Source organism: Haemorhous mexicanus, chromosome 4, assembly GCF_027477595.1.
Source record: "Haemorhous mexicanus isolate bHaeMex1 chromosome 4, bHaeMex1.pri, whole genome shotgun sequence".
In the NCBI taxonomy this organism is placed as follows: Eukaryota; Metazoa; Chordata; class Aves; order Passeriformes; family Fringillidae; genus Haemorhous; species Haemorhous mexicanus.
The window spans coordinates 1-27,953 of NC_082344.1; the positions used below are offsets into that span (position 1 = coordinate 1).

The 27,953-nt window shown below is 49.4% G+C and overlaps 1 long non-coding RNA gene across 1 annotated transcript; it reads right to left on the reverse strand.

The window, feature by feature from the left end:
* Positions 1-12,918: 12,918 nt before the first annotated feature.
* LOC132325931 (uncharacterized) lies at positions 12,919-16,250 on the reverse strand. The gene is made up of 6 exons (XR_009486074.1): positions 16,207-16,250; positions 14,933-16,126; positions 14,796-14,840; positions 14,651-14,694; positions 14,529-14,569; positions 12,919-14,447 (listed from the first exon to the last, which is right to left on the reverse strand). It is a non-coding gene; the product is annotated as an uncharacterized LOC132325931 (long non-coding RNA).
* Positions 16,251-27,953: the final 11,703 nt, after the last annotated feature.

Genomic DNA, 27,953 nt, shown 5'->3' on the forward strand with positions numbered 1-27,953 from the left:
CCCTAACCCTAACCCTAACCCTAACCCTAACCCTAACCCTAACCCTAACCCTAACCCTAACCCTAACCCTAACCCTAACCCTAACCCTAACCCTAACCCTAACCCTAACCCTAACCCTAACCCTAACCCTAACCCTAACCCTAACCCTAACCCTAACCCTAACCCTAACCCTAACCCTAACCCTAACCCTAACCCTAACCCTAACCCTAACCCTAACCCTAACCCTAACCCTAACCCTAACCCTAACCCTAACCCTAACCCTAACCCTAACCCTAACCCTAACCCTAACCCTAACCCTAACCCTAACCCTAACCCTAACCCTAACCCTAACCCTAACCCTAACCCTAACCCTAACCCTAACCCTAACCCTAACCCTAACCCTAACCCTAACCCTAACCCTAACCCTAACCCTAACCCTAACCCTAACCCTAACCCTAACCCTAACCCTAACCCTAACCCTAACCCTAACCCTAACCCTAACCCTAACCCTAACCCTAACCCTAACCCTAACCCTAACCCTAACCCTAACCCTAACCCTAACCCTAACCCTAACCCTAACCCTAACCCTAACCCTAACCCTAACCCTAACCCTAACCCTAACCCTAACCCTAACCCTAACCCTAACCCTAACCCTAACCCTAACCCTAACCCTAACCCTAACCCTAACCCTAACCCTAACCCTAACCCTAACCCTAACCCTAACCCTAACCCTAACCCTAACCCTAACCCTAACCCTAACCCTAACCCTAACCCTAACCCTAACCCTAACCCTAACCCTAACCCTAACCCTAACCCTAACCCTAACCCTAACCCTAACCCTAACCCTAACCCTAACCCTAACCCTAACCCTAACCCTAACCCTAACCCTAACCCTAACCCTAACCCTAACCCTAACCCTAACCCTAACCCTAACCCTAACCCTAACCCTAACCCTAACCCTAACCCTAACCCTAACCCTAACCCTAACCCTAACCCTAACCCTAACCCTAACCCTAACCCTAACCCTAACCCTAACCCTAACCCTAACCCTAACCCTAACCCTAACCCTAACCCTAACCCTAACCCTAACCCTAACCCTAACCCTAACCCTAACCCTAACCCTAACCCTAACCCTAACCCTAACCCTAACCCTAACCCTAACCCTAACCCTAACCCTAACCCTAACCCTAACCCTAACCCTAACCCTAACCCTAACCCTAACCCTAACCCTAACCCTAACCCTAACCCTAACCCTAACCCTAACCCTAACCCTAACCCTAACCCTAACCCTAACCCTAACCCTAACCCTAACCCTAACCCTAACCCTAACCCTAACCCTAACCCTAACCCTAACCCTAACCCTAACCCTAACCCTAACCCTAACCCTAACCCTAACCCTAACCCTAACCCTAACCCTAACCCTAACCCTAACCCTAACCCTAACCCTAACCCTAACCCTAACCCTAACCCTAACCCTAACCCTAACCCTAACCCTAACCCTAACCCTAACCCTAACCCTAACCCTAACCCTAACCCTAACCCTAACCCTAACCCTAACCCTAACCCTAACCCTAACCCTAACCCTAACCCTAACCCTAACCCTAACCCTAACCCTAACCCTAACCCTAACCCTAACCCTAACCCTAACCCTAACCCTAACCCTAACCCTAACCCTAACCCTAACCCTAACCCTAACCCTAACCCTAACCCTAACCCTAACCCTAACCCTAACCCTAACCCTAACCCTAACCCTAACCCTAACCCTAACCCTAACCCTAACCCTAACCCTAACCCTAACCCTAACCCTAACCCTAACCCTAACCCTAACCCTAACCCTAACCCTAACCCTAACCCTAACCCTAACCCTAACCCTAACCCTAACCCTAACCCTAACCCTAACCCTAACCCTAACCCTAACCCTAACCCTAACCCTAACCCTAACCCTAACCCTAACCCTAACCCTAACCCTAACCCTAACCCTAACCCTAACCCTAACCCTAACCCTAACCCTAACCCTAACCCTAACCCTAACCCTAACCCTAACCCTAACCCTAACCCTAACCCTAACCCTAACCCTAACCCTAACCCTAACCCTAACCCTAACCCTAACCCTAACCCTAACCCTAACCCTAACCCTAACCCTAACCCTAACCCTAACCCTAACCCTAACCCTAACCCTAACCCTAACCCTAACCCTAACCCTAACCCTAACCCTAACCCTAACCCTAACCCTAACCCTAACCCTAACCCTAACCCTAACCCTAACCCTAACCCTAACCCTAACCCTAACCCTAACCCTAACCCTAACCCTAACCCTAACCCTAACCCTAACCCTAACCCTAACCCTAACCCTAACCCTAACCCTAACCCTAACCCTAACCCTAACCCTAACCCTAACCCTAACCCTAACCCTAACCCTAACCCTAACCCTAACCCTAACCCTAACCCTAACCCTAACCCTAACCCTAACCCTAACCCTAACCCTAACCCTAACCCTAACCCTAACCCTAACCCTAACCCTAACCCTAACCCTAACCCTAACCCTAACCCTAACCCAAACCCTAACCCTAACCCTAACCCTAACCCTAACCCTAACCCTAACCCTAACCCTAACCCTAACCCTAACCCTAACCCTAACCCTAACCCTAACCCTAACCCTAACCCTAACCCTAACCCTAACCCTAACCCTAACCCTAACCCTAACCCTAACCCTAACCCTAACCCTAACCCTAACCCTAACCCTAACCCTAACCCTAACCCTAACCCTAACCCTAACCCTAACCCTAACCCTAACCCTAACCCTAACCCTAACCCTAACCCTAACCCTAACCCTAACCCTAACCCTAACCCTAACCCTAACCCTAACCCTAACCCTAACCCTAACCCTAACCCTAACCCTAACCCTAACCCTAACCCTAACCCTAACCCTAACCCTAACCCTAACCCTAACCCTAACCCTAACCCTAACCCTAACCCTAACCCTAACCCTAACCCTAACCCTAACCCTAACCCTAACCCTAACCCTAACCCTAACCCTAACCCTAACCCTAACCCTAACCCTAACCCTAACCCTAACCCTAACCCTAACCCTAACCCTAACCCTAACCCTAACCCTAACCCTAACCCTAACCCTAACCCTAACCCTAACCCTAACCCTAACCCTAACCCTAACCCTAACCCTAACCCTAACCCTAACCCTAACCCTAACCCTAACCCTAACCCTAACCCTAACCCTAACCCTAACCCTAACCCTAACCCTAACCCTAACCCTAACCCTAACCCTAACCCTAACCCTAACCCTAACCCTAACCCTAACCCTAACCCTAACCCTAACCCTAACCCTAACCCTAACCCTAACCCTAACCCTAACCCTAACCCTAACCCTAACCCTAACCCTAACCCTAACCCTAACCCTAACCCTAACCCTAACCCTAACCCTAACCCTAACCCTAACCCTAACCCTAACCCTAACCCTAACCCTAACCCTAACCCTAACCCTAACCCTAACCCTAACCCTAACCCTAACCCTAACCCTAACCCTAACCCTAACCCTAACCCTAACCCTAACCCTAACCCTAACCCTAACCCTAACCCTAACCCTAACCCTAACCCCTAACCCTAACCCTAACCCTAACCCTAACCCTAACCCTAACCCTAACCCTAACCCTAACCCTAACCCTAACCCTAACCCTAACCCTAACCCTAACCCTAACCCTAACCCTAACCCTAACCCTAACCCTAACCCTAACCCTAACCCTAACCCTAACCCTAACCCTAACCCTAACCCTAACCCTAACCCTAACCCTAACCCTAACCCTAACCCTAACCCTAACCCTAACCCTAACCCTAACCCTAACCCTAACCCTAACCCTAACCCTAACCCTAACCCTAACCCTAACCCTAACCCTAACCCTAACCCTAACCCTAACCCTAACCCTAACCCTAACCCTAACCCTAACCCTAACCCTAACCCTAACCCTAACCCTAACCCTAACCCTAACCCTAACCCTAACCCTAACCCTAACCCTAACCCTAACCCTAACCCTAACCCTAACCCTAACCCTAACCCTAACCCTAACCCTAACCCTAACCCTAACCCTAACCCTAACCCTAACCCTAACCCTAACCCTAACCCTAACCCTAACCCTAACCCTAACCCTAACCCTAACCCTAACCCTAACCCTAACCCTAACCCTAACCCTAACCCTAACCCTAACCCTAACCCTAACCCTAACCCTAACCCTAACCCTAACCCTAACCCTAACCCTAACCCTAACCCTAACCCTAACCCTAACCCTAACCCTAACCCTAACCCTAACCCTAACCCTAACCCTAACCCTAACCCTAACCCTAACCCTAACCCTAACCCTAACCCTAACCCTAACCCTAACCCTAACCCTAACCCTAACCCTAACCCTAACCCTAACCCTAACCCTAACCCTAACCCTAACCCTAACCCTAACCCTAACCCTAACCCTAACCCTAACCCTAACCCTAACCCTAACCCTAACCCTAACCCTAACCCTAACCCTAACCCTAACCCTAACCCTAACCCTAACCCTAACCCTAACCCTAACCCTAACCCTAACCCTAACCCTAACCCTAACCCTAACCCTAACCCTAACCCTAACCCTAACCCTAACCCTAACCCTAACCCTAACCCTAACCCTAACCCTAACCCTAACCCTAACCCTAACCCTAACCCTAACCCTAACCCTAACCCTAACCCTAACCCTAACCCTAACCCTAACCCTAACCCTAACCCTAACCCTAACCCTAACCCTAACCCTAACCCTAACCCTAACCCTAACCCTAACCCTAACCCTAACCCTAACCCTAACCCTAACCCTAACCCTAACCCTAACCCTAACCCTAACCCTAACCCTAACCCTAACCCTAACCCTAACCCTAACCCTAACCCTAACCCTAACCCTAACCCTAACCCTAACCCTAACCCTAACCCTAACCCTAACCCTAACCCTAACCCTAACCCTAACCCTAACCCTAACCCTAACCCTAACCCTAACCCTAACCCTAACCCTAACCCTAACCCTAACCCTAACCCTAACCCTAACCCTAACCCTAACCCTAACCCTAACCCTAACCCTAACCCTAACCCTAACCCTAACCCTAACCCTAACCCTAACCCTAACCCTAACCCTAACCCTAACCCTAACCCTAACCCTAACCCTAACCCTAACCCTAACCCTAACCCTAACCCTAACCCTAACCCTAACCCTAACCCTAACCCTAACCCTAACCCTAACCCTAACCCTAACCCTAACCCTAACCCTAACCCTAACCCTAACCCTAACCCTAACCCTAACCCTAACCCTAACCCTAACCCTAACCCTAACCCTAACCCTAACCCTAACCCTAACCCTAACCCTAACCCTAACCCTAACCCTAACCCTAACCCTAACCCTAACCCTAACCCTAACCCTAACCCTAACCCTAACCCTAACCCTAACCCTAACCCTAACCCTAACCCTAACCCTAACCCTAACCCTAACCCTAACCCTAACCCTAACCCTAACCCTAACCCTAACCCTAACCCTAACCCTAACCCTAACCCTAACCCTAACCCTAACCCTAACCCTAACCCTAACCCTAACCCTAACCCTAACCCTAACCCTAACCCTAACCCTAACCCTAACCCTAACCCTAACCCTAACCCTAACCCTAACCCTAACCCTAACCCTAACCCTAACCCTAACCCTAACCCTAACCCTAACCCTAACCCTAACCCTAACCCTAACCCTAACCCTAACCCTAACCCTAACCCTAACCCTAACCCTAACCCTAACCCTAACCCTAACCCTAACCCTAACCCTAACCCTAACCCTAACCCTAACCCTAACCCTAACCCTAACCCTAACCCTAACCCTAACCCTAACCCTAACCCTAACCCTAACCCTAACCCTAACCCTAACCCTAACCCTAACCCTAACCCTAACCCTAACCCTAACCCTAAACCCTAACCCTAACCCTAACCCTAACCCTAAACCCTAACCCTAACCCTAACCCTAACCCTAACCCTAACCCTAACCCTAACCCTAACCCTAACCCTAACCCTAACCCTAACCCTAACCCTAACCCTAACCCTAACCCTAACCCTAACCCTAACCCTAACCCTAACCCTAACCTGCAACCTAACCCTAACCCTAACCCTAACCTGCAACCTAACCCTAACCCTAGCGTGCACTGTAACCCTAACGTGCACTGTAACCCTAATGTGCACCCTAACCGTAACATGTGCATATTGCTCCTGCATGTAGCTCCAAGTGTACACCCTAGCCCCTGGCAGCTGTGGGGCGGGTGCTTGGGCCCTGGGCCTGGGCACTGGCATCTGTGGCCTTGGCCCCAGCTGTACCCACCAATCATGGTGTGTGGGTGTGGTTTTGGGTGTGGGCTTGTGGTCTTACCTGTAGGCCTTCAAATTGTACGCTGTAATGACTTTGAAACCGTTAAAATCGTCGTGGATAGGTGTCTCCCTCTAATTTCCGGGTGGCATCCAACATGGCGGCGCCCATGCCGTCACGTGGTGCCGGAAGAAGATGGCGGCGCCCGTGCCGGAAGACGATGGCGGCGCCCGTGCCGGAAGACGATGGCGGCGCCCATGCCGGAAGACGATGGCGGCGCCCGTGCCGGAAGAATATGGCGGCGCCCGTGCCGGAAGAAGATGGCGGCGCCCGTGCCGGAAAAAGATGGCGGCGCCCGTGCCGGAAAAAGATGGCGGCGCCCGTGCCGGAAGAAGATGGCGGCGCCCATGCCGGAAGACGATGGCGGCGCCCGTGCCGGAAGAAGATGGCGGCGCCCATGCCGTCACGTGGTGCCGGAAGAAGATGGCGGCGCCCATGCCGTCACGTGGTGCCGGAAGAAGATGGCGGCGCCCGTGCCGGAAGACGATGGCGGCGCCCGTGCCGGAAGAAGATGGCGGCGCCCGTGCCGGAAGAAGATGGCGGCGCCCGTGCCGGAAGAAGATGGCGGCGCCCGTGCCGGAAGAAGATGGCGGCGCCCGTGCCGGAAGAAGATGGCGGCGCCCATGCCGTCACGTGGTGCCGGAAGAAGATGGCGGCGCCCATGCCGTCACGTGGTGCCGGAAGAAGATGGCGGCGCCCGTGCCGGAAGACGATGGCGGCGCCCGTGCCGGAAGAAGATGGCGGCGCCCGTGCCGGAAGAAGATGGCGGCGCCCGTGCCGGAAGAAGATGGCGGCGCCCGTGCCGGAAGAAGATGGCGGCGCCCGTGCCGGAAGAAGATGGCGGCGCCCATGCCGTCACGTGGTGCCGGAAGAAGATGGCGGCGCCCGTGCCGGAAGAAGATGGCGGCGCCCATGCCGTCACGTGGTGCCGGAGCAAAATGGCGGCGTTCGGGACCGGGGTTTTTTTTCCGCTTTTCGGCGCTTTTTTGCTGGACTGGCTCCGGTTCCCGGTGCTGGTTGGGGTGTTGCGGTACTCTCGTGCGGCCTGGGGTTGCGGGGGTTTGTTTTTTTGGGCGTGCGGTTTGTGTCGGGATTTCGGTCGGGCATCTGCCCGGTCATCTGCGTCTTGGGGGTCCTTTCTGGGGGCGTGTCGCTCTGCTGACGTACACGTCGGTGTTGTGTGTGTAGTGCGCCGAGCGCGTCGGCAGGTGGCGCTGTTCCTGCGCGTCGCTATGTGTTACGGCACCGGGCGCTGTGCGCGCAGCGCGTTGTGTGGGGCAGCAGCGGCCGGTGCTCGGGCTCACAGGGGGCTGTGTCTGGGGTGGGGTTTGGCGTTAGGGGCTGGTGGTTATTGTGGACTGGTACCAGGTGGGGTATGGGTCCCTATAGGGTATATAGGTAAAAAGAATAAAAACTATATGTCTGGTGCAGCAGTAGAAAATTTCAGGCTCCCCGGGAGTAAAAGGGTGTGGTTTTTTTTATTATTTTTTTTCTTTTATTCCCGGGGAGCCTGAAAGTTTCTACTGCTGCATTTGTATTCTAAAGCTAGAAAGGAAGACAAGTTAGAGAAAAGAACAGAGAGAGAGGAGAGGGAAAAGAACAGAGAGAGAGGAGAGGGAAAAGAACAGAGAGAGGGAAGAGGGAAAAGAACAGAGAGAGGGAAGAGGGAAAAGAACAGAGAGAGAGAGAGGAGGGAAAAGAACAGAGAGAGAGAAGAGGGAAAAGAACAGAGAGAGAGGGAGGAGGGAAAAGAACAGAGAGAGAGAGAGGAGGGAAAAGAACAGAGAGAGGGAAGAGGGAAAAGAACAGAGAGAGAGGGAGGAGGGAAAAGAACAGAGAGAGAGAGAGGAGGGAAAAGAACAGAGAGAGGGAAGAGGAAAAAGAACAGAGAGAGAGGGAGGAGGGAAAAGAACAGAGAGAGAGAGAGGAGGGAAAAGAACAGAGAGAGGGAAGAGGAAAAAGAACAGAGAGAGAGAAGAGGGAAAAGAACAGAGAGAGAGAGGAGGGAAAAGAACAGAGAGAGGGAAGAGGAAAAAGAACAGAGAGAGAGAAGAGGGAAAAGAACAGAGAGAGAGAAGAGGGAAAAGAACAGAGAGAGAGAAGAGAGGAGAGAGAGGAGAGGGAAAAGAACAGAGAGAGAGAAGAGAGGAGAGAGAGGAGAGGGAAAAGAACAGAGAGAGAGAGAGAGAGGAGAGGGAAAAGAACACAGAGAGAGAGAGAGAGGAGAGGGAAAATAACAGAGAGAGAAGGGAGAGGGAAAGGAACAGAGAGAGAGAGGGAAAAGAACAGAGAGAGAGAAGAGAGGAGAGAGAGGAGAGGGAAAAGAACAGAGAGAGAGAGAGAGGGGGGAGAGAAAAGAACAGAGAGAGAGAGAGAGAGAAGAGAAAAGAACACAAAGGGGGAGAAAAGTAGAGAGGGAGGGAGGTAGAGAGAAAGAGAAGAGGTAGAGAGAGAAAACAGAGGTAGAGAGAGAATAGAGAAAAGAAAAGCGTGAGTAAAAGAGGGAGAGAGAAAAAAGATTGAAGGAAGGGAGGAGAAGGAAAGGAAAGAGGAGAGGGAGAAACTGAAGAAGGAGAGGAGTTAGGAGTTAGAATGAAAATAAAAAGGAAAGGGAGAGAGTGAAGGAGAAGAGGAGTTAGGAGGGAAAGCGGTTAGGGTTAGAGTTGAAGTGAAGGCTTGGGCTAGAGTGAAAAACAAAAAGAGTACGAGCGAAAAAGACGGACCGAGTAAAAAGAGAACGCGGAGCGGAAAAGAAGGGAGAAGAGTTAAGGTTTAGAGGGGAAAGAAATAAGGTGCAAATTATAGACGACGGACGGAAAAATGAATACGGTCAGAGACAAATAGTGAAATGGACAAACGGAAGAAAGGAAGCGTATGGAAACGGAGTTACAGAGGCGGAGGCGCAGAGCTAGAAAGGGTGAGAAACAGAAACAAAAGGTTAGAGACGGATGGAAATGAAGTCAAGTCAGAAATAGAAAAGTAAAGTGAGGAGCAAAAGGAAGAAATACAGTGGAAAAGAAAAAGACAAAACCACACCACAAGGAGGCAGGGGCCGGGGTGGGGGTAAGGGTAGGGGTTGTCTTTATTGGGGTTGATTCAACTTTATTAAATGAATATTTTTATTTACACTTCAGCAAAATACATGGAAACGGTCTATACAAATGCAAGTACGGATACAATCTATAGACACACTGGTAAAAGTCTAATTTACATACAGAGCAATACGGGGAAATGCAATACAGAGCAATACAGAGCAATACGGGGAAATGCAATACAGAGCAATACAGAGCAATACGGGGAAATGCAATACAGAGCAATACAGAGCAATACGGGGAAATGCAATACAGAGCAATACAGAGCAATACGGGGAAATGCAATACAGAGCAATACAGAGCAATACGGGGAAATGCAATACAGAGCAATACAGAGCAATACGGGGAAATGCAATACAGAGCAATACAGAGCAATACGGGGAAATGCAATACAGAGCAATACAGAGCAATACGGGGAAATGCAATACAGAGCAATACAGAGCAATACGGGGAAATGCAATACAGAGCAATACAGAGCAATACGGGGAAATGCAATACAGAGCAATACAGAGCAATACGGGGAAATGCAATACAGAGCAATACAGAGCAATACGGGGAAATGCAATACAGAGCAATACAGAGCAATACGGGGAAATGCAATACAGAGCAATACAGAGCAATACGGGGAAATGCAATACAGAGCAATACAGAGCAATACGGGGAAATGCAATACAGAGCAATACGGGGAAATGCAATACAGAGCAATACAGAGCAATACAGAGCAATACAGAGCAATACAGAGCAATACAGAGCAATACAGAGCAATACAGAGCAATACAGAGCAATACAGAGCAATACAGAGCAATACAGAGCAATACAGAGCAATACAGAGCAATACAGAGCAGCACACTATGATAACCTTTTTCATTTTTTCATTACAGGTTGATTTATTGTTACAGGAAACCCAAAACAACAAAAGCACATTGAAAACAACGCTCATCCACCATTAACACCCCCTTCCAACACAAAATCACCGTCACTCTAAGCACAACTGCTAAATTACACACTGGCAATCTTTGGTCCTCGGGAACGTGGTTCCCGGGAGCCACCAAAAAATCCTCCTGCCTGACGAAAACCCCGGCCCCTGGACGGTCCGCGCCCAAACTTTGGCGATGAACGTCGCCTCGCGGACCGACCGGGACCGAGGAAAAAAAAACCCAGCCGGGGGGAAAAAAAAAAAACCCCCCGGCTGGGGATTTTTTATTCTAAATTTAAAAATGAGTTGAAAAACCTGAAAGGCAAAAGTCATACAAGGTGTTAGAAACCTTCAACACACACACTTCCTTCAGCTTACACACAAAACCGCCCTCGCTCACACCTCAACAGCTCTGCTAACCCCTGGCACTCATTCGCAGCGCTCCTCGGGAACACGGTTCCCGGGAGCCTCCAAAAAAATCCTCCTGCCTGACGAAAACCCCGGTCCTTGGACGGTCCGCGCCCAAACTTTGGCGCTGAACGTCGCCTCGCGGACCGACCGGGACCGAGGAAAAAAAAACCCAGCCGGGGGGAAAAAAAAAAAAACCCCCCAGCTGGGGATTTTTTATTCTAAATTTAAAAATGAGTTGAAAAACCTGAAAGGCAAAAGTCATACAAGGTTAAAACCCTTCAACACACACACACACACGCTTCCTTCAGCTTACGCACAAACCCACCATTGCTCACATCTTATTCACTCTGCTAACAACCGGCACACATTCGCACGGCTCCTGGGGAACGTGGTTCCCGGGAGCCTCCAAAAAATCCTCCTGCCTGACGAAAACCCCGGTCCCTGGACGGTCCGCGCCCAAACTTTGGCGATGAACGTCGCCTCGCGGACCGACCGGGACCGAGGAAAAAAAAACCCAGCCGGGGGGAAAAAAAAAAAAACCCCCCGGCTGGGGATTTTTTATTCTAAATTTAAAAATGAGTTGAAAAACCTGAAAGGCAAAAGTCATACAAGGTTAAAACCCTTCAACACACACACACACACGCTTCCTTCAGCTTACGCACAAACCCACCATTGCGCACATCTTATTCACTCTGCTAACAACCGGCACACATTCGCACGGCTCCTGGGGAACGTGGTTCCCGGGAGCCTCCAAAAAATCCTCCTGCCTGACGAAAACCCCGGTCCCTGGACGGTCCGCGCCCAAACTTCGGCGATGAACGTCGCCTCGCGGACCGACCGGGACCGAGGAAAAAAAAACCCAGCCGGGGGGAAAAAAAAAAAAACCCCCCGGCTGGGGATTTTTTATTCTAAATTTAAAAATGAGTTGAAAAACCTGAAAAGCAAAAGGTCATACACACAAGGTTAGATCCGGTCAGCATGCACTCACACGAGCGGAGACGAGCGGACGCAGACGGCCACGTGCTCTCACACTCTTCCAACTTGGATGCTCACTGCGGCCCTTACTTGAAACGCTGGAGAACGTGCTTCGATGCATCTTCTGGCTGCTGCTCCTCGATGTCAAATGGTAGATTCTGGGGAAAATCGGTAGCCTCGGGGACCTGCGAGACAAGAGGAAGTGGTCAACAGGGGGCTGACAACTAGGACTTGTCCCCGCTCCAGACCAATAAAATTTCTACCCACAGTCCCATAGAAGACAGATGAGTGGTAAAGTTTTCGTAACTGTTCTACCTAGCTGTGACTACGTGCCAGGGCAGGGCAGCTCCAATCGTAACAGGTACAAAATAAGTAAACACGATATAAGCCGACGCGTACGGTGCAAGTGTACGTATGGTGTAAGTACAGACGCTAAGTACATAAACTATAAGCCAACATCATAAACTATAAGCCAACATCATAAACTATAAGCCAACATCATAAACTATAAGCCAACATCATAAACTATAAGCCAACATAGGTACAGACACTATAAGCCAACATAGGTACAGACACTATAAGCCAACATAGGTACAGACACTATAAGCCAACATAGGTACAGACACTATAAGCCAACATAGGTACAGACACTAAAAGTACAGACACTATAAGCCAACATAGGTACAGCCAACATAGGTACAGACACTATAAGCCAACATAGGTACAGCCAACATAGGTACAGACACTATAAGCCAACATAGGTACAGACACTATAAGCCAACATAGGTACAGACACTATAAGCCAACATAGGTACAGACACTATAAGCCAACATAGGTACAGACACTATAAGCCAACATAGGTACAGACACTATAGGTACAGACACTATAAGCCAACATAGGTACAGACACTATAAGCCAACATAGGTACAGACACTATAAGTACAGACACTATAAGCCAACATAGGTACAGACACTATAAGCCAACATAGGTACAGACACTATAAGTACAGACACTATAAGCCAACATAGGTACAGACACTATAAGTACAGACACTATAAGCCAACATAGGTACAGACACTATAAGTACAGACACTATAAGCCAACATAGGTACAGACACTATAAGTACAGACACTATAAGCCAACATAGGTACAGACACTATAAGCCAACATAGGTACAGACACTACAAGCCAACATAGGTACAGACACTACAAGCCAACATAGGTACAGACACTACAAGCCAACATAGGTACAGACACTATAAGTACAGACACTATAAGCCAACATAGGTACAGCCAGCATAGGTACAGACACTATAAGCCAACATAGGTACAGCCAACATAGGTACAGACACTAGAAGCCAGCATAGGTACAGACACTATAAGCCAACATAGGGACAGCCAACATAGGTACAGACACTATAAGCCAACATAGGTACAGACACTAAAGGTACAGACACTATAAGCCAACATAATTACAGACAATATAAGCCAACATAGGTACAGACAATATAAGTACATACACTATAAGCCAACATAGGTACAGACAATATAGAGTACATACAATATAAGCCAACGCAGGTAGATACAGTATAAGTACACAGAGTATAAGCCAACACAGGTAGATAAGGTATAAGCCAGCACTTGACATAACTCTCTGAAAGATTAATTCTTGAGCCCTATACCCTTTGAGAAGATGGAACCTAGAGAACTACTGCGGTCACGTGAGGAGGGTGTAAGACGCTCCCTCTAAAAGTCCAAGAGAATGGCGTGGAGGAAAAGGCGCTACCAAAGCCGGTAGCGAGAAGGAAGATGGATGAGGACATCTTGTGTAATCCTTCCCGTCTCAAAGAGTAAAGATTTAAAGATGCCGGAATAAGTGAAGGAATGTGTGTAAAATACGGCCGATATGGCAAGAAATAGTGCCCGTAAAGAGCTGGGATGGAACGAAGGCCTACGACATGGAAGACGGTGGAGACAGACTACGTAACACGGACATGGATGACGTAACATAGACACGGATGATGTAACGGAGAGACAAGTGGAAACTGCCTGGCGCTTTCACCTTATGGACCCGAGATTGCTAGCGCAAGATGAGCCGGGGGCTGATGATGCAAAAGGAAAGAAAGCCGTATGACGATAGGATGTAATGATGAAATGTAACTCGTTAAAAGAAGTTAGCACCGAAGCGGTTAAGAGGACGCTCGAGAGGCTCGGTGGGCCTAGAGAAGGAAGCGGAGACCGCCGGTTGACCGTGGCCGTAGCTCCGGACCTGAAGGCGAACTCCTCGGGCGAAAGATCCGTGACGATGTCGAGTTGAAGAAGGCTGACGACGCAAAGTTTACGACAATGTGGAGATGGGTCGGAACTGCCCTGCCCGGCAGAGGCTGTGGTAAGGCTGAGGAGAAACCCTCTCCCTTTGCTTCCAGAGAGCCCGTCCCGCTACAGACCTCTGCGCTAAACTGACATCAAATTGCCCCCTGTGATAGTAAAGGTTTTTCCCCTTCTCCCAACTACTGGCCGCGACACTTAGCTTTTGGAAGACGAGCGGACAAAATCCATCGTCGGTTGTACGTGGACGTCGGGACGTTCTCCGTGTTTGCTTCGGTGCTGCCGTTTCCAAACTTTGGCTGCAAACCTCCTCCGGGTACCTAAGACGATACAGAAAAGGTGACTATTGCCCTCAAAAAGAGTAATCCCCGGGACTCCTCTGCACCGCTGCCCCAGCTCACCTCAAATCCTGATTCTACTCCAGAGGCTGCTCAAAGGATACCTGCAAAAAGAAAAGGTACAGGCTTAGCATGCTGCTGCATAAAACTCACCTATGAGTCACCCTGCCTAAACACAGACTCACCTGCTCTCCTCTGTTCTTTGGCATGCCTGGAGCGGTGACAGCACCTGGAAAAAAGCAAAGCAGAAAAGCATGCTGAGATACTGAGAAAAGATAACCTCCCTAATCTGACAAGTATGCCATACTGATACCTTAAGCTTGTACCCACCTGACATCGGGCATGCTCGGCCAGGAGAGATGGCAAGTGGACCACCTAAAATAAAAAAATTAGGAGTAGATGTTTAGAGCTGCAGTGGAAACTGAGACCTCAGCAATACCTGCTTCTGGAAACTACTCAATGCTCACCTTGCCTACTTGGCCTTGACTGTGGCTCTCTGCCTTGACTTCCGAAAAAGACAAAGAACAGCGCTGTAACAGAGTCACCATTTACACTTCTGCTGCAGAGACAAACAGTGACGGACCTGCTCCGCGGGACTCCCAGACCCGGGATGGGGCCCTCGTGCACAGATATTATCCAGATGAATCTGAAAAACAAGTAAGAACAAACGTCAAAGGTCTCCAGGATAACTTCCCAGCTGCAAACATCTTGTGTCCATCTACAAATGCCATCTAGAGTCCAACCACACCCCACATTACCAACTACAAGGCCCCGGGACTTCCCCTATTGCACCAGGCTATGCGGCAGGGCAGAGCGGCTCCGGCACAAATGCGTGCAGACACCCGTGACACAGGACGGGACGTGACAAACAAGGGGGACACAACACGGACAGAAATCTCTTGGCAAGGAAAATGACTGCAAGGACTGAGAGAATGAAGAATGAGATGACCGAGGTGAGACCGATGGAGAGCTGATGAGGCTCAGAGAAGCCTGGAGGAAGAAGATGCTAACTGAATGATTTATCTCAAGAACTGCCAAGATGGATGCCTGGGAATCCTACGGTCAGAATCCTCTGCCTAGAGCTCGCATTCTGACAAGTCCTAACCTGCCGTAATGGATCCCTTGCAGGGAGCGGCTTCCCGTACAGCTCGGGACAAGACCTGAGAAGACATCTGACTGGATGCTTCTAAAGAAGAGATGCGAGTCTGATGGCAGTCTGAGCTCCTAAGTCAAAAGTTCTATGGCATTGGTGCCAGAATAAAGAACGCGGATCACAGATGCCAAGAATGGTTTCTGATAGGCCCCTCAAAGGCCTGAGGTAATAGACATGACATATACAAAAAACACAGAATGCACGATAGACAAGTGACACGATACACACCGGACCTGCTCTGCCCTGTGCACCTTGGCACTCTGATCAAAAGCGATACTTTCCCTTTACAGGGCCTAAGGGGGCACTGCTTGGACATCCTCGTCTCCAAAGACAAATCGATATCCCCTCCCTGTGAGTTGTGACCCAGACCCCGCTTTCATCCCCTCTGTGGGTCGTAGCCCTCTACTTATCTCTCGGACAGGTGGGCGTGCCGATCCGTGCTGGGTGGAAAGAAAGCGGACCCGCTGTCTGGGAAGTCCCTGCTGACACCAGGCTGTTGTCTCTGAGTCTGCCAGGAGAAAGGAAACCAAATGTGAGCACACAATCTTAGCAGCACGGTGGTCAAAACGTGACAATTTTCCCACTCACCGTTCTCCTGTGAAGGCACAGCTCCTCGGGCCGCACGCTTCAGGCCTCCTCGGCAGCTGACACCGTCATCACACCTGGGTTAAAGTGAAGACAAGGTGACCTGGCATTGCTGAGACCTGAATGGAGCCTCCTTCCTTCTCCCCGCCTCCTTGACTCACCGCAACTCCTTGGCCGTTCCTGAGGGCTGCCAGGATGGGACCATGAAATAGCAAAGTTGAAGGCTTCATCATCACAGACTCCTGTAATACTTCCACGGGGCTCACATTTGCAGGAAACCAGGTGCATCGGCCGGTTGGTGACGGGGGCTGGATGTACGCCGAGTCAATTGCCTAAAGTGCATGAACGAGAATGGATGCTTAGAGTTGCACCAGAACCTGAGACTTGAGCAATAACAACTGCTCCTGTACACTGCTCAATGCTCACCTTGCCCACTTGGCCTTGACTGCTGCTCTCTGCCTTGACTTGCTAAAAAAAAAAAAAAAAGACAAAGAAGAGTGCTGTAACAGAGTCAACATTTACACTTCTGCTGCAGAGACAAACAGCGAGTGACTGACCTGCTCAGGAGGATGCCTGCACCCAGGATAGGGCCCTCTGGGACAGATTTGATCCATATGAATCTGAAAGGAAAGTTAGGACAATAGTCAAACTGTTGAAAGATAACTTTACCTGCAGAGCTCCAGACATCGTGTGCCCATCTAGAGTCCAACCACACACCACATTACAAACTACAAGGCCCCGGGACTTCCCCTATTGCACCAGGCTATGCGGCAGAGCAGAGCAGCTCCGGCACAAATGCGTGCAGACACCCGTGACGAACAAGGGGGACACAACACACACAGAAATCTCTTGGCAATGGAAATGACTGCAAGGACTGAGAGAACGCAGATTGAGATGACCGAGGTGAGACCGATGGAGAGCTGATGAGGCTCAGAGAAGCCTGGAGGAAGAAGATGCTAACTGAATGATTTATCTCAAGAACTGCCAAGATGGATGCCTGGGAATCCTACGGTCAGAATCCTCTGCCTAAGCTCGCATTCTGACAAGTCCTAACCTGCCGTAATGGATCCCTTGCAGGGAGTGGCTTCCCGTACAGCTCGGGACAAGACCTGAGAAGACATCTGACTGGATGCTTCTAAAGAGACATGCGAGTCTGATGGCAGTCTGAGCTCCTAAGTCAAAAGTTCTATGGCATTGGTGCCAGAATAAAGAACGCGGATCACAGATGCCAAGAATGGTTTCTGATAGGCCCCTCAAAGGCCTGAGGTAATAGACATGACATATACAAACACACAGAATGCACGACAGACAAGTGACACGATACACACCGGACCTGCTCTGCCCTGTGCACCTTGGCACTCTGATCAAAAGTGACATTTTCCCTTTACAGGGCCTAAGGGGGCATTACTTGGAAATCCCCATCACCAAAGCCGAATCAAAATCCCCTCACCTTGAGTCGTGACCCAGACCCCCCTTTCATCCCCTCTCTGGGTCGTAGCCCTCTACTTATCTCTCGGACAGGTGGGCGTGCCGATCCGTGCGAAGGAAAGCGGACGCGCCGTCTGGGAAGTCCCTGCTGACACCGGGCTGTTGTCTCTTAGTCTGCCAGGAGAAAGGAAACCAAAGGTCAGTGCATAATCTCAGCAGCACGGCGGCCAAAATATGACAGCATTGCTACTCACCCCTCTCCTAAGAACGCCCAGGTCCTAGGGCCACACGCTTCAGGCTTGCTTGGAGGCCATCGCCATTGTTGCAGGGTGCAGCTGGGTTAAAGTGGAGACAAGGTGATTTATCATTGCCGGGACCTGAGTGGAGCCTCCCTCCTCCTCCCCGCCTCCTCCACTCACCGCAACTCCTCCGCCGTTCCTGAGGGCTGCCAGGATGGGACCATGAAATAGAAAAGTTGAAGGCTTCATCATCACAGACTCTTGTAATACTTCCACAGGACTTGCATTTGCAGGAAACCCGGTGCATCGGCCGGCAGGTGACGGGGGCTGGATGTACGCTGAGGCGATTGCCTAAAGTGCACAAATGAGAATGAATGCTTAGAGCTGCACCACAACCTGAGACTTGAGCAATAACAACTGCTCCTGTACACTACTCAATACTCACCTTGACCACTTGGCCTTGACTGGCTAAAAAAAACAAAAACCACAAAAACCACAAAAACCACAAAAACCACAAAAACCACAAAAACCACAAAAACCACAAAAACCACAAAAACCACAAAAACCACAAAAACCACAAAAACCACAAAAACCACAAAAACCACAAAAACCACAAAAACCACAAAAACCACAAAAACCACAAAAACCACAAAAACCACAAAAACCACAAAAACCACAAAAACCACAAAAACCACAAAAACCACAAAAACCACAAAAACCACAAAAACCACAAAAACCACAAAAACCACAAAAACCACAAAAACCACAAAAACCACAAAAACCACAAAAACCACAAAAACCACAAAAACCACAAAAACCACAAAAACCACAAAAACCACAAAAACCACAAAAACCACAAAAACCACAAAAACCACAAAAACCACAAAAACCACAAAAACCACAAAAACCACAAAAACCACAAAAACCACAAAAACCACAAAAACCACAAAAACCACAAAAACCACAAAAACCACAAAAACCACAAAAACCACAAAAACCACAAAAACCACAAAAACCACAAAAACCACAAAAACCACAAAAACCACAACAAAAAAAAAAACAAAAAACAGTGCTGTAACAGAGTCACCATTTAAACTTCTGCTGCAGACACAAAGAGTAACTGACCTGCTCAGGGGAACTCCCTCACCTGGGATGGGGCCGTCTGGCACAGATTTAATCCATCTGAAGCTGAAACAAAAGGTAGGACAATAGTCAGTGTTGCAGGATCACTTAACTTGCAGAGCTCCAGACATCTTGTGTCCATCTACAAATGCCATCTAGAGTCCAACCACACCCCACATTACAAACTACAAGGCCCCGGGACTTCCCCTATTGCACCAGGCTATGCGGCAGGGCAGAGCGGCTCCGGCACAAATGCGTGCAGACACCCGTGACACAGGACGGGACGTGACAAACAAGGGGGACACAACACGGACAGAAATCTCTTGGCAAGGAAAATGACTGCAAGGACTGAGAGAATGAAGAATGAGATGACCGAGGTGAGACCGATGGAGAGCTGATGAGGCTCAGAGAAGCCTGGAGGAAGAAGATGCTAACTGAATGATTTATCTCAAGAACTGCCAAGATGGATGCCTGGGAATCCTACGGTCAGAATCCTCTGCCTAGAGCTCGCATTCTGACAAGTCCTAACCTGCCGTAATGGATCCCTTGCAGGGAGCGGCTTCCCGTACAGCTCGGGACAAGACCTGAGAAGACATCTGACTGGATGCTTCTAAAGAAGAGATGCGAGTCTGATGGCAGTCTGAGCTCCTAAGTCAAAAGTTCTATGGCATTGGTGCCAGAATAAAGAACACAGATCACAGATGCCAAGAATGGTTTCTGATAGGCCCCTCAAAGGCCTGAGGTAATAGACATGACATATCCAAACACAGAGAATGCACAATAGACAAGTGACACGATACACACCGGACCTGCTCTGCCCTGTGCACCTTGGCACTCTGATCAAAAGTGACATTTTCCCTTTACAGGGCCTAAGGGGCCACTGCTTGGAAATCCCCATCACCAAAGCTGAATTAAAATCCCATCAAAGTGAATTGTGACCCAGACCCCCCTTTCATCCCCTCTCTGGGTCGTAGCCCTCTACTTATCTCTCGGACAGGTGGGCGTGCCGATCTGAGCGAGGGGGGAAGGAAAGCAGACGCGCCGTCTGGGAAGTCCCTGCTGACACCGGGCTGTTGTCTCTTAGTCTGCCAGGAGAAAGGAAACCAAAGGTCAGTGCATAATCTCAGCAGCACGGCGGCCAAAATATGACAGCATTGCTACTCACCCCTCTCCTAAGAACGCCCAGGTCCTCGGGCCACACGCTTCAGGCTTGCTTGGAGGCCATCGCCATTGTTGCAGGGTGCAGCTGGGTTAAAGTGGAGACAAGGTGATTTATCATTGCCGGGACCTGAGTGGAGCCTCCCTCCTCCTCCCCGCCTCCTCCACTCACCGCAACTCCTCCGCCGTTCCTGAGGGCTGCCAGGATGGGACCATGAAATAGAAAAGTTGAAGGCTTCATCATCACAGACTCTTGTAATACTTCCACAGGACTTGCATTTGCAGGAAACCCGGTGCATCGGCCGGCAGGTGACGGGGGCTGGATGTACGCTGAGTCGATTGCCTAAAGTGCTCAAACAGGAATGAATGCTTAGAGCTGCACCAGAACCTGAGACTTGAGCAATAACAACTGCTCCTGTACACTAATCAATACTCACCTTGACCACTTGGCCTTGACTGCGGCTCTCTGCCTTGACTTCCTAAAAAGAATGACAAAGAACAGTGCTGTAACAGAGTCAACATTTACACTTCTGCTGCAGAGACAAACAGCGAGTGACTGACCTGCTCAGGAGGATGCCTGCACCCAGGATAGGGCCCTCTGTGACAGATTTGATCCATATGAATCTGAAAGGAAAGTTAGGACAATAGTCAAACTGTTGAAAGATAACTTTACCTGCAGAGCCCCAAACATCTTGCGCCCATCTAGAGTCCAACCACACCCTACATTACAGGCTTCAAGGCCCCGGGACTTCTTCTACTGCACCAGGCTATGCGGCAGAGCAGAGCAGCTCCGGCACAAATGTGTGCAGACACCCGTGACGAACAAGGGGGACACATCACACACAGAAATCTCTTGGCAATGGAAATGACTGCAAGGACTGAGAGAATGCAGATTGAGATGACCGAGGTGAGACCGATGGAGAGCTGATGAGGCCCAGAGAACCCTGGAGGAAGAAGATGCTAACTGAATGATTTATCTCAAGAACTGCCAAGATGGATGCCTGGGAATCCTACGGTCAGAATCCTCTGCCTAGAGATCTCATTCTGACAAGTCCTAACCTGCCGTAATGGATCCCTTGCAGGGAGCGGCTTCCCGTACAGCTCGGGACAAGACCTGAGAAGACATCTGACTGGATGCTTCTAAAGAGACATGCGAGTCTGATGGCAGTCTGAGCTCCTAAGTCAAAAGTTCTATGGCATTGGTGCCAGAATAAAGAACACAGATCACAGATGCCAAGAATGGTTTCTGATAGGCCCCTCAAAGGCCTGAGGTAATAGACATGACATATACAAACACACAGAATGCACGACAGACAAGTGACACGATACACACCGGACCTGCTCTGCCCTGTGCACCTTGGCACTCTGATCAAAAGTGACATTTTCCCTTTACAGGGCCTAAGGGGGCATTACTTGGAAATCCCCATCACCAAAGCCAAATCAAAATCCCCTCACCTTGAGTCGTGACCCAGACCCCCTTTCATCCCCTCTCTGGGTCGTAGCCCTCTACTTATCTCTCGGACAGGTGGGCGTGCCGATCCGTGCGAAGGAAAGCGGACGCGCCGTCTGGGAAGTCCCTGCTGACACCGGGCTGTTGTCTCTTAGTCTGCCAGGAGAAAGGAAACCAAAGGTCAGTGCATAATCTCAGCAGCACGGCGGCCAAAATATGACAGCATTGCTACTCACCCCTCTCCTAAGAACGCCCAGGTCCTCGGGCCACACGCTTCAGGCTTGCTTGGAGGCCATCGCCATTGTTGCAGGGTGCAGCTGGGTTAAAGTGGAGACAAGGTGATTTATCATTGCCGGGACCTGAGTGGAGCCTCCCTCCTCCTCCCCGCCTCCTCCACTCACCACAACTCCTCCGCCGTTCCTGAGGGCTGCCAGGATGGGACCATGAAATAGAAAAGTTGAAGGCTTCATCATCACAGACTCTTGTAATACTTCCACAGGACTTGCATTTGCAGGAAACCCGGTGCATCAGCCGGCAGGTGACGGGGGCTGGATGTACGCTGAGTCGATTGCCTAAAGTGCACAAACAGGAATGAATGCTTAGAGCTGCACCAGAACCTGAGACTTGAGCAATAACAACTGCTCCTGTACACTACTCAATACTCACCTTGACCACTTGGCCTTGACTGGCTAAAAAAAACAAAAACCACAAAAACCACAAAAACCACAAAAACCACAAAAACCACAAAAACCACAAAAACCACAAAAACCACAAAAACCACAAAAACCACAAAAACCACAAAAACCACAAAAACCACAAAAACCACAAAAACCACAAAAACCACAAAAACCACAAAAACCACAAAAACCACAAAAACCACAAAAACCACAAAAACCACAAAAACCACAAAAACCACAAAACCCACAAAAACCACAAAACCCACAAAACCCACAAAACCCACAAAACCCACAAAACCCACAAAACCCACAAAAACCACAAAAACCACAAAAACCACAAAACCCACAAAACCCACAAAACCCACAAAACCCACAAAACCCACAAAACCCACAAAACCCACAAAAACCACAAAAACCACAAAAACCACAAAAACCACAAAAACCACAAAAACCACAAAAACCACAAAAACCACAAAAACCACAAAAACCACAAAAACCACAAAAACCACAAAAACCACAAAAACCACAAAAACCACAAAAACCACAACAAAAAAAAAAACAAAAAACAGTGCTGTAACAGAGTCACCATTTAAACTTCTGCTGCAGACACAAAGAGTAACTGACCTGCTCAGGGGAACTCCCTCACCTGGGATGGGGCCGTCTGGCACAGATTTAATCCATCTGAAGCTGAAACAAAAGGTAGGACAATAGTCAGTGTTGCAGGATCACTTAACTTGCAGAGCTCCAGACATCTTGTGTCCATCTACAAATGCCATCTAGAGTCCAACCACACCCCACATTACAAACTACAAGGCCCCGGGACTTCCCCTATTGCACCAGGCTATGCGGCAGGGCAGAGCGGCTCCGGCACAAATGCGTGCAGACACCCGTGACACAGGACGGGACGTGACAAACAAGGGGGACACAACACGGACAGAAATCTCTTGGCAAGGAAAATGACTGCAAGGACTGAGAGAATGAAGAATGAGATGACCGAGGTGAGACCGATGGAGAGCTGATGAGGCTCAGAGAAGCCTGGAGGAAGAAGATGCTAACTGAATGATTTATCTCAAGAACTGCCAAGATGGATGCCTGGGAATCCTACGGTCAGAATCCTCTGCCTAGAGCTCGCATTCTGACAAGTCCTAACCTGCCGTAATGGATCCCTTGCAGGGAGCGGCTTCCCGTACAGCTCGGGACAAGACCTGAGAAGACATCTGACTGGATGCTTCTAAAGAAGAGATGCGAGTCTGATGGCAGTCTGAGCTCCTAAGTCAAAAGTTCTATGGCATTGGTGCCAGAATAAAGAACACAGATCACAGATGCCAAGAATGGTTTCTGATAGGCCCCTCAAAGGCCTGAGGTAATAGACATGACATATCCAAACACAGAGAATGCACAATAGACAAGTGACACGATACACACCGGACCTGCTCTGCCCTGTGCACCTTGGCACTCTGATCAAAAGTGACATTTTCCCTTTACAGGGCCTAAGGGGCCACTGCTTGGAAATCCCCATCACCAAAGCTGAATTAAAATCCCATCAAAGTGAATTGTGACCCAGACCCCCCTTTCATCCCCTCTCTGGGTCGTAGCCCTCTACTTATCTCTCGGACAGGTGGGCGTGCCGATCTGAGCGAGGGGGGAAGGAAAGCGGACGCGCCGTCTGGGAAGTCCCTGCTGACACCGGGCTGTTGTCTCTTAGTCTGCCAGGAGAAAGGAAACCAAAGGTCAGTGCATAATCTCAGCAGCACGGCGGCCAAAATATGACAGCATTGCTACTCACCCCTCTCCTAAGAACGCCCAGGTCCTCGGGCCACACGCTTCAGGCTTGCTTGGAGGCCATCGCCATTGTTGCAGGGTGCAGCTGGGTTAAAGTGGAGACAAGGTGATTTATCATTGCCGGGACCTGAGTGGAGCCTCCCTCCTCCTCCCCGCCTCCTCCACTCACCACAACTCCTCCGCCGTTCCTGAGGGCTGCCAGGATGGGACCATGAAATAGAAAAGTTGAAGGCTTCATCATCACAGACTCTTGTAATACTTCCACAGGACTTGCATTTGCAGGAAACCCGGTGCATCAGCCGGCAGGTGACGGGGGCTGGATGTACGCTGAGTCGATTGCCTAAAGTGCACAAACAGGAATGAATGCTTAGAGCTGCACCAGAACCTGAGACTTGAGCAATAACAACTGCTCCTGTACACTAATCAATACTCACCTTGACCACTTGGCCTTGACTGCGGCTCTCTGCCTTGACTTCCTAAAAAGAATGACAAAGAACAGTGCTGTAACAGAGTCAACATTTACACTTCTGCTGCAGAGACAAACAGCGAGTGACTGACCTGCTCAGGAGGATGCCTGCACCCAGGATAGGGCCCTCTGGGACAGATTTGATCCATATGAATCTGAAAGGAAAGTTAGGACAATAGTCAAACTGTTGAAAGATAACTTTACCTGCAGAGCCCCAAACATCTTGCGCCCATCTAGAGTCCAACCACACCCTACATTACAGGCTTCAAGGCCCCGGGACTTCTTCTACTGCACCAGGCTATGCGGCAGAGCAGAGCAGCTCCGGCACAAATGTGTGCAGACACCCGTGACGAACAAGGGGGACACATCACACACAGAAATCTCTTGGCAATGGAAATGACTGCAAGGACTGAGAGAATGCAGATTGAGATGACCGAGGTGAGACCGATGGAGAGCTGATGAGGCCCAGAGAACCCTGGAGGAAGAAGATGCTAACTGAATGATTTATCTCAAGAACTGCCAAGATGGATGCCTGGGAATCCTACGGTCAGAATCCTCTGCCTAGAGATCTCATTCTGACAAGTCCTAACCTGCCGTAATGGATCCCTTGCAGGGAGCGGCTTCCCGTACAGCTCGGGACAAGACCTGAGAAGACATCTGACTGGATGCTTCTAAAGAGACATGCGAGTCTGATGGCAGTCTGAGCTCCTAAGTCAAAAGTTCTATGGCATTGGTGCCAGAATAAAGAACACAGATCACAGATGCCAAGAATGGTTTCTGATAGGCCCCTCAAAGGCCTGAGGTAATAGACATGACATATACAAACACACAGAATGCACGACAGACAAGTGACACGATACACACCGGACCTGCTCTGCCCTGTGCACCTTGGCACTCTGATCAAAAGTGACATTTTCCCTTTACAGGGCCTAAGGGGGCATTACTTGGAAATCCCCATCACCAAAGCCAAATCAAAATCCCCTCACCTTGAGTCGTGACCCAGACCCCCTTTCATCCCCTCTCTGGGTCGTAGCCCTCTACTTATCTCTCGGACAGGTGGGCGTGCCGATCCGTGCGAAGGAAAGCGGACGCGCCGTCTGGGAAGTCCCTGCTGACACCGGGCTGTTGTCTCTTAGTCTGCCAGGAGAAAGGAAACCAAAGGTCAGTGCATAATCTCAGCAGCACGGCGGCCAAAATATGACAGCATTGCTACTCACCCCTCTCCTAAGAACGCCCAGGTCCTCGGGCCACACGCTTCAGGCTTGCTTGGAGGCCATCGCCATTGTTGCAGGGTGCAGCTGGGTTAAAGTGGAGACAAGGTGATTTATCATTGCCGGGACCTGAGTGGAGCCTCCCTCCTCCTCCCCGCCTCCTCCACTCACCACAACTCCTCCGCCGTTCCTGAGGGCTGCCAGGATGGGACCATGAAATAGAAAAGTTGAAGGCTTCATCATCACAGACTCTTGTAATACTTCCACAGGACTTGCATTTGCAGGAAACCCGGTGCATCGGCCGGCAGGTGACGGGGGCTGGATGTACGCTGAGGCGATTGCCTAAAGTGCACAAATGAGAATGAATGCTTAGAGATGCACCACAACCTGTGACCGCAGCAATAACTGCTCCTGTACACTACTCAATACTCACCTTGACCACTTGGCCTTGACTGCGGCTCTCTGCCTTGACTGGCTAAAAACCACAAAAACCACAAAAACCACAAAAACCACAAAAACCACAAAAACCACAAAAACCACAAAAACCACAAAAACCACAAAAACCACAAAAACCACAAAAACCACAAAAACCACAAAAACCACAAAAACCACAAAAACCACAAAAACCACAAAAACCACAAAAACCACAAAAACCACAAAAACCACAAAAACCACAAAAACCACAAAAACCACAAAAACCACAAAAACCACAAAAACCACAAAAACCACAAAAACCACAAAAACCACAAAAACCACAAAAACCACAAAAACCACAAAAACCACAAAAACCACAAAAACCACAAAAACCACAAAAACCACAAAAACCACAAAAACCACAAAAACCACAAAAACCACAAAAACCACAAAAACCACAAAAACCACAAAAACCACAAAAACCACAAAAACCACAAAAACCACAAAAACCACAAAAACCACAAAAACCACAAAAACCACAAAAACCACAAAAACCACAAAAACCACAAAAACCACAAAAACCACAAAAACCACAAAAACCACAAAAACCACAAAAACCACAAAAACCACAAAAACCACAAAAACCACAAAAACCACAAAAACCACAAAAACCACAAAAACCACAAAAACCACAAAAACCACAAAAACCACAAAAACCACAAAAACCACAAAAACCACAAAAACCACAAAAACCACAAAAACCACAAAAACCACAAAAACCACAAAAACCACAAAAACCACAAAAACCACAAAAACCACAAAAACCACAAAAACCACAAAAACCACAAAAACCACAAAAACCACAAAAACCACAAAAACCACAAAAACCACAAAAACCACACAGTGCTGTAACAGAGTCACCATTTAAACTTCTGCTGCAGACACAAAGAGTAACTGACCTGCTCAGGGGAACTCCCTCACCTGGGATGGGGCCGTCTGGCACAGATTTAATCCATCTGAAGCTGAAACAAAAGGTAGGACAATAGTCAGTGTTGCAGGATCACTTAACTTGCAGAGCTCCAGACATCTTGTGTCCATCTACAAATGCCATCTAGAGTCCAACCACACCCCACATTACCAACTACAAGGACCCGGAACTTCTCCTATTGCACCAGGCTATGCGGCAGGGCAGAGCGGCTCCGGCACAAATGCGTGCAGGCACCCGTGACACAGGACGGGACGTGACAAACAAGGGGGACACAACACACAGGCAGAAATCTCTCGGCAAGAGGAATGACTGCAAGGACGGAGAGAATGCAGATTGAGATGACCGAGGTGAGACTGATGGAGAGCTGATGAGGCTCAGAGAACCCTGGAGGAAGAAGATGCTAACTGAATGATTTATCTCAAGAACTGCCAAGATGGATGCCTGGGAATCCTACGGTCAGAATCCCATACCTAAGCTCTCATTCTGACAAGTCCTAACCTGCCGTAATGGATCCCTTGCAGGGAGCGGCTTCCCGTACAGCTCGGGACAAGACCTGAAAAGACATCTGACTGGATGCTTCTAAAGTAGAGATGCGAGTCTGAGCTCCTAAGCCAAAAGTTCTATGGCATTGGTGCCAGAATAAAGAACGCAGATCACAGATGCCAAGAATGGTTTCTGGTAGGTCCCTCAAAGGCCTAAGGTGAAAGACATGTGACAGAGGATACCCAAACGACGCATAAGACACGATAGACAAGTGGCACAATACACACCGGGACTGCTCTGCCCTGTGCACCTCGGCACTCTGATCAAAAATG